At 36.7% G+C, this 7,547-nt stretch overlaps 1 pseudogene; it reads left to right on the forward strand.

The window, feature by feature from the left end:
- Positions 1-308: 308 nt before the first annotated feature.
- Positions 309-7,234, forward strand: LOC139182652 (ubiquitin-ribosomal protein eL40 fusion protein-like; annotated as a pseudogene).
- Positions 7,235-7,547: the final 313 nt, after the last annotated feature.

Genomic DNA, 7,547 nt, shown 5'->3' on the forward strand with positions numbered 1-7,547 from the left:
AAAGCTGAGATTAGAAAAGGCAGAGGAACCAGAGATCAAACTCTGACATCTGCTGGATCATAGAAAAAGCAAGGGAATTGCATTAAAAACATCTACTTTTGCTTCAGTGACTACATATAGCCTTTGACTGTGTGGATCACAAAAAACTATGGAAAACTCTTAAAGACATAGGGATGACAACCACTTTACCTATCTCCTGAGAAATTTATATGAAGGACAAGAAGCAACAGTTAGAACCAGACTTGGAACAATGGACTGTATATTGTCACCCTGCATATTTTACTTCTGCACAGAGTACATCATGCAAAATGCCGGAATGGATAAATCACAAGCTGGAATCAAGATTTCTCGGAGAAGTATCAACAACCTCAGATATGCAGAAGACACCACTCAAACGGCAGAAAATGCCTCTTGATGACAGTGAAAGACAAGAGTGAAAAACCTGGCTCAAAACTCCATATTGAAAAAGCTAAGATCATGGCATCCATTCCCATCACTTCAAGGCAAACAGAAAGGGAAAAAGTGGAAACAGTGGCAGATTTTTTTTCCTGGGCTCCCAAACCACTGTAGATAGTGAGTGCAGCCATAAAAATAAAAGATGTTGCTCCTTGGAAGTAAAGCTATGACAAACTTATTGAATTAAAAAACAGAGACATCACTTTGCCACCAAAGTCCAACTAGTCAAAGATATGGCTTTTCCAATGGTCATGTATGGATTTGAGAGGTAGACCATAAAGAAGGCTCAGTGATACTGCACAATTTACTATAATAGAGCATGCTGTGAGATAAAATAAATATCATCAATTTAAAATATAATATATAGTATGTCCTCAGCACATTTTAGAAGTCAGATAAAAATCAGCAACCAGAAAATAATTGTAAAATCTACAATTTTGAGGAAAATGTTAACCTTTTAAACAACTTATGTATCAGAGAGAAATCACATTAGAAGTTAGAAAATATTTTGAAATTTAAACAATGAAAAAGATATTTTAAAAACTGGGCAGAAGAACTGAATATACATTTTTCTAAAGAGGAATTGCAGATGGCCAAAAGGCATATGAAAAGATGCTCAACATTACTAATCAAAGATATGCAAGTCAAAACCACAATCAAGTATAACCACCTACTGGGGAGAATCAGATCAGATCAGATCAGATCAGTCGCTCAGTCACATCCGACTCTTTGCAATCCCATGAATCGCAGCACCCCAGGACTGTTCATGGGGTTCTCAAGGCAAGAATACTGAAGTGGTTTGCCATTCCCTTCTCCAGTGGACTGGGGAGAATGGCTACCATCAAAAATAACTCGAATAACAAATGTTGGCAAAGATGTGGAGTAAAGTGAACCCTCGTACACTGTTGGCAGTGCTGTAAATTGGTGCAGCCACTGGGGAAACAGTACTCAAAATAATAAAAATAGAACATATGACCCAGTAAAGTGAAAGTGAAGTCATTCAGTCGTGTCCGACTCTTTGTGACCCCATGGACTGTAGCCCCCCAGGCTTCTCCATCTATGGAATTTTCCAGGCATGAATACTGGAGTGGGTTGCCATTTCCTTCTCCAGGGGATCTTCCCGACCCAGGGATTGAACCCAGGTCTCCTGCATTGCAGGCAGACGCTTTACCATCTGAGCCACCAGGGAATCTCCCTATCCCTAAATATGTATTTTAAAAACAACAACACTAGTATAAAAAAAACATGCACCACATTGTTCATAGAAGCATTATTTACAATTGCCAAGGAATGAAAGCAACTGAGGTGTTCATCACAGATGAGCAGATAAAAAGAAGTAGTATATATTTTTCTATTTATCTACATCTATATCATGGAATAACTACTCAGCTATAAAAAATACAATTTGTCACTTGCAGCAACATGGATGAACTTGAAGGGCATAAGGCTAAGTGAATAATTTTAAATGTAATATATCAGAGAGGGAAATATATTTTAAATGTAATATATCAGAGAGGGAAAGACAAATACTATATGCTACCACTTATATGTGGAATCTAAAAAATACCACAAACTAGCGAATAAAATAAAAAAGAAACACAGGCATAGAGAACAGTAGTGGTCACCAATGCAGAGAAGGAAGGAGGGAGGGGCAGCACAGGATGTAATCGTATGTGTGAAACTTTTGGGAATTGTAAAGCACTACAGAATTAAAAGACATTTTCACTCAAAAAGATATTTCAAAACATGATGGATGTAGCAAAAGTCATACATAGAAGGAAATACATAGCCGAAAAGATGTTGTATCATAAAGAAATTAAAACCTATGGTTGAAAAATATAAACCAACTTTCTTACAAAGAAAACATGTGCTTCAGGTCTTGCTGCTTACAATCTACATATTACAAAAGAAGAAAAGTGTTAGTAGTGTAGTGTTAGTTGCTCAGTTGTGGCCAACTCTTTGCGACCCCATGGATTGCAGAATACCAGGCTTCCCAGTCCATGGGCTTCTCCAGGCTAGAATTCTGGATGGGTAGACATTCCCTTCTTCAGGGGATCTTTTCAACCCAGGTATCAAAACCAAGTCCCCTGCATTGCAGGTAGATTCTTTACCACCTGAGCCAAGAGGGAAGCACCACAAAAAAAGAAAGGTTAACAAAAAATGGGTTAAGCAGCAATCTCATGAAATTAGGAAAAAAATAACAAATTAAAGAATGTAGAAGAAAAGAAACAATACAGATAACAGTAGAAACTCAGGAAATAGAAAATATACAACAAATAGGATTAACAAAGCTATTAGATGATTCTCAAGTAAAATTAATAAAATTCATAAAATGTTGCTGCTGCTGCTGCTGCTAAGTAGCTTCAGTCATGTCCAACTCTGTGCGACCCCATAGACGGCAGCCCAGTAGGCACCTCTGTCCCTGGGATTCTCCAGGCAAGAACACTGGAGTGGGTTGCCATTTCCCTCTCCAGTGCAGGAAAGTGAAAAGTGAAAGTGAAGTTGCTCAGTCGTGTCCGATTCCTCGCGATCCCATGGACTGCAGCCTACCAGGCTCCTCCGTAGGTCTCAACAATGAAAAGGAAAGAATAAATCACATAAGGAATGAGAAATATTAGACATTGTTTTTGACTCTAGATATTAAAAATTTTATGAGTCCATTTAAATAATTATATGTCAACTAACTTGAACATATAGATAAAATTTATAAATCTCAAGTAAAATAAAATGTAATCAAACTTGCATAGATTAAATGAAAGACTGAAAGGTAATTATAAAGAAACTTAAATGTAAAAATAATTTTGTAAAGAAAACTTAGAATTTTCTACCAAGAAAACACTTGTCCTAGATATTTTCCTGTTGAATTCTTCTACATATTTAAGAAATAAACAAATCTCCTTTTTTCCCCCAGATAATAGGAAAGAGAAAGAGAGGGAGAGAGATAAAGAAACCAATTATGAGGCCAGAATAACCTTGATAATACAGCCTGGTTTTCAAGCTCATTGGCAAAATAGATGGAACAAATCTGGAACAAAATACTGTCAAACAAAATATAGAAAAATATGCCATGTTTATGGTAATTTAGTTTAAATTTAGCTCTTTAAATCTAAAGAGCTTAAAAGAGATTAATAATAGAAATCCAAGCTCAAAAAGAATAATTTTAACTTTGAATATAAGGAAAATTTTGTGATCATTAAATGAAATGGGAAAATGTGGGAATTATTTGCCTTATCAAATACCAAGAGTCATGTATAACTACCTAAACTAATAGAGGGCATAATTTGACAAGTTACAGACAATATGATAATGGAAGAGAATTACTAAACACTGAACTAAATTAAAATAAAAAAATGTTATTCATCAAAACAACCCTGAAGTAAATGAGTACACAAAATACAAATGCCAAAATATATTTACAACATTTAAAACTGACAAAGGCTAAGTATCAAGATTATATAAAGAATGTCAGCATAGCAATAAAAGACAGAAGAAAATTAGGAATAGTTTCTCTACAAAGGATGGAATCAGAATTATCAATAGGTATTTTTTGTGTGTGTCAAATACTGCCCTTCATTAGTGATCAGGGGACTGCATACTTAAAATAGAGAAGATAATTTCCACACCGCAAGATTGGTAAAATTCACAAATTATTAGACACCATCAAGTATTGACAAAGACGAAAAGCAATTTGATGATTCACATTCCATTGCTAGGAATGCAAACTGGTTCAGCTGTTTTGGAAAACCACTTGGCATTATCTAACAAAGCTGAACTTGTGCATATCCTCTGACCCAGAAATCCTACTGCTAGCTATCTGCTGTTGTTCAGTTGCTAAGTCATGTCCAACTCTTTGCTAGGTATGCTGCTGCTGCTGCTGCTAAGTCGCTTCAGTCGTGTCCGACTCTGTGCGACCCCATAAACAGCAGCCCACCAGGCTCCCCTGTCCCTGGGATTCTCCAGGCAAAAACACTGGAGTGGGTTGCCACTTCCTTCTCCAGTGCATGAAAGTGAAAGTGAAGCCGCTCAGTCGTGTCCAACTTTTTGGGACCCCATGGACTGCAGCCCACCAGGCTCCTCAGTCCATGGGATTTTCCAGGCAAGAGTACTGGACTGGGGTGCCACTGCCTTCTCTCTATGGCCTAGTTAAACTCGTGCCCAAGAACACTAGGGAACATATTAAGACTGTCCATACTACAACTGTGCTATACCTATATGAGATATGAACATAAGGACAATGGACAATTGTCTATTAACACAATAACTAAATTGAAGTACACGTATGCACTCACACAATGAAAGATGTTACTAAAAACTGTGACTATAGAGGGAAAGTAAGATAGTTAAGAATGTTTTAGTTTACTGACTTTATTTATTTATTTATTTTTTAAATTTATTTATTTTTTATTTTAGCCGTGGCTCATAGCATGTGGGATCTTAGTTCCCCAACTGAGGATCGAACCTGTGCCCTCTCTGGTGGAAGCACAGAGTCTTAACCACTGGACTGCCAGGGAAGTCCCGAGTTTACTGACTTTAATATTCACCATGTAATAGAGGCTTGGGGAAGTTGGACAATGAATTGAAGGGCATGGAAGAAAGTGACACAGAACTACCCAGTGTCTCTGAGCCCCACCCAGCTCAGGCTGGCAATCTTCAATCAGTAATAGTCAATTATTAACCACATACCACTATTGACACTTGGTGGAAACTATTAGCTCACTGATAAATTCACTCACTCTTTCATTTTCAAAATTATTAAGAACAACATCAGACAATACTGAATTCCTACTTTATACAAAAAACAGCTGTACAATATGGTGAGTGATTTGGTATACAAGTTGACTTGAAGGCAATTTAGCTATCTAAAGGAATTTAATATATATATATATAATTGTATTAAAATATATGAATGATACTGGTGAAATAAAATGCCAGAGAAATTCAGGGAAGTTAGAAATAATAAAAGTTTCTCTAAAAGTAAATGTAAAAGATTTACTTTATATTTTTACCATATTTTTTGGTCATCTGAAATGATGACTATGATCTACTGCTTTTTCTTATGTTTTTACACTCTCCTGCCTGTTCTTTTCCCATCTTGAATTTTCTTACTTTTTTGAACAGAAAAAAATGGCTTTGATTCACATTCTTGTTTTAGATTTCAAACAGCGTACTGTAGGTTTATAAGTCTAATCCTTAAGAATGAATTCATTATGTGTGTGTGCTAAGTCATTTCAGTCATGTCCAAGTCTGTGCAACCCCGTGGATTATAGCACATTAGGCTCCTCTGTCCATGGGATTCTGCAGGCAAGAATACTGGAGTGGGTTGCCATTTCCTCCAAGGGATCTTCCCAACCCAGGGATCGAATCTGTGTCTCTTATGTCTCCTGCAGTGGCAGGCAGGGTCTTTACACCACTAGCGCCATCTGCGAAACCCAAATTCATCATCGAGAAACATTAAGAAATATATAGTACAATACAATAAGGAAAGCTTTGTATATTCCAGTAAATATATTAGTAACATTACCTTTGACAAGTAATTTTGACCCGTTTAACAAATGAGGATTTTAATCTAAAAGGTATCTAAATTTTTATTAATATTAAAGAAACTAACAAAAAATTAAAGGCACATGAGATCAATCTATTGTCTCTCTCACACATACCCACACACATACACACACACATAGACACAATGTTAAATTTCAAAAATATGTTCATAATATAAATGATAGGACTAAATGAAAACATTCAGAATATTCTGTGTCAAAAGTAACAAGTGGCAACACCATTTAAAAAAAATGAATAAGTGCAAAGGACAAGATGAGTTAAATACCCAGAGAGACTCTATTTTTTTCTATACTACCTACACTATGTAATTTTAAAAAGACAACTAAATTATTTATATTTTATTATCCTCATTTATTTTATCTGTAAAACAAGGAAAATAATATTTTCATCCTAGAAGGGCTGCATGAGAAGTATTCAAGGAAGAAGCTTAGTCATGTCATGTGCTTCAACTCCACTTTGGTTGACAGTACTTACAGCCTATGGAACATATTTGAAAGTATAGAAAAAAACATAATTCTTGATTTATTTTCTTAGTAGCTTAATGTTGATCTTGGAACTTTACAATCATGTTACATGAATAAAGCCTGTGTTGCAGGCTTATTGCACTTAGGGAGTATGACACAGTTACCCAATAGACAATGAAAACCATCCATTTCTATCATTCTTCTAGAGACAAGTAGGTACTCCTGAAAATAACACTATTGTTTATAATCTGTTGGGTGTATATTGCTCCTCCCTTTCTCTTCAACAGGCAGCCAAGCAGCAGATGCAGAGATGCAGATCTCTGTGAAGATCCTGACAGGACCATCATCATCGAGGTCAAGTCCAGCGACACCACTGACAATGTCAAAGCTAAAATCCAAGACAAGGAGGGCAACTGGCCTGATTAGCAGCATCTGATTTCCACAGGCAAACAGCTGGAGGATGACAGCACTCTGTCAGATCACAATGTCCAGAAAGAGCCTGCCCGGCTCTTGGTGCTTTGTGTGCAAGGCAGCATCATTGAGCCTTCCCTTTGCCAACTCACTCAGAAATACAGCGGCAACAAGATGATCTGCTGCGAGTATTGTGCTTGCCTACAGCCCCACGCTGCCCACGCCACAGGAAGTGTGGCCACACCCACAACCTGCACCGCAAGACGAAGGTCAAAAAGGCGCCTCCACCAGCTTCTCCTTTGCCTGCAAAATGGCCTCCTGTCCAAGCCCCATGGCCCTGAGGCTTCAACAGATTTTCTCTTTTGCTGACTGGGGAACAAAGTAAACATACTCCATATATTTAGGATTCCAGTTTACTAAATAGGATGTGGTATTATTTTTTAAAAAAACAGTCTGAGAATTACTGCCTGGTAGTGATGCTAAGTGTCTTAATAACAGCTGAAATCCAACAGTATGTAAAATGATGTTATTTATAAGTGAGGAAAATATTCTTATTATAAAAGCTTCCATATAAATATAAAATGTTATTTTATTGGGAGAGTTTTATCTTTCTATTCAAAGATGAAGTACTTTATAGCAGAACGTTTTCATCTA

The sequence above is a fragment of the Bos indicus genome, chromosome 4 (assembly GCF_029378745.1).
Source record: "Bos indicus isolate NIAB-ARS_2022 breed Sahiwal x Tharparkar chromosome 4, NIAB-ARS_B.indTharparkar_mat_pri_1.0, whole genome shotgun sequence".
Lineage (NCBI taxonomy): Eukaryota > Metazoa > Chordata > Mammalia > Artiodactyla > Bovidae > Bos > Bos indicus.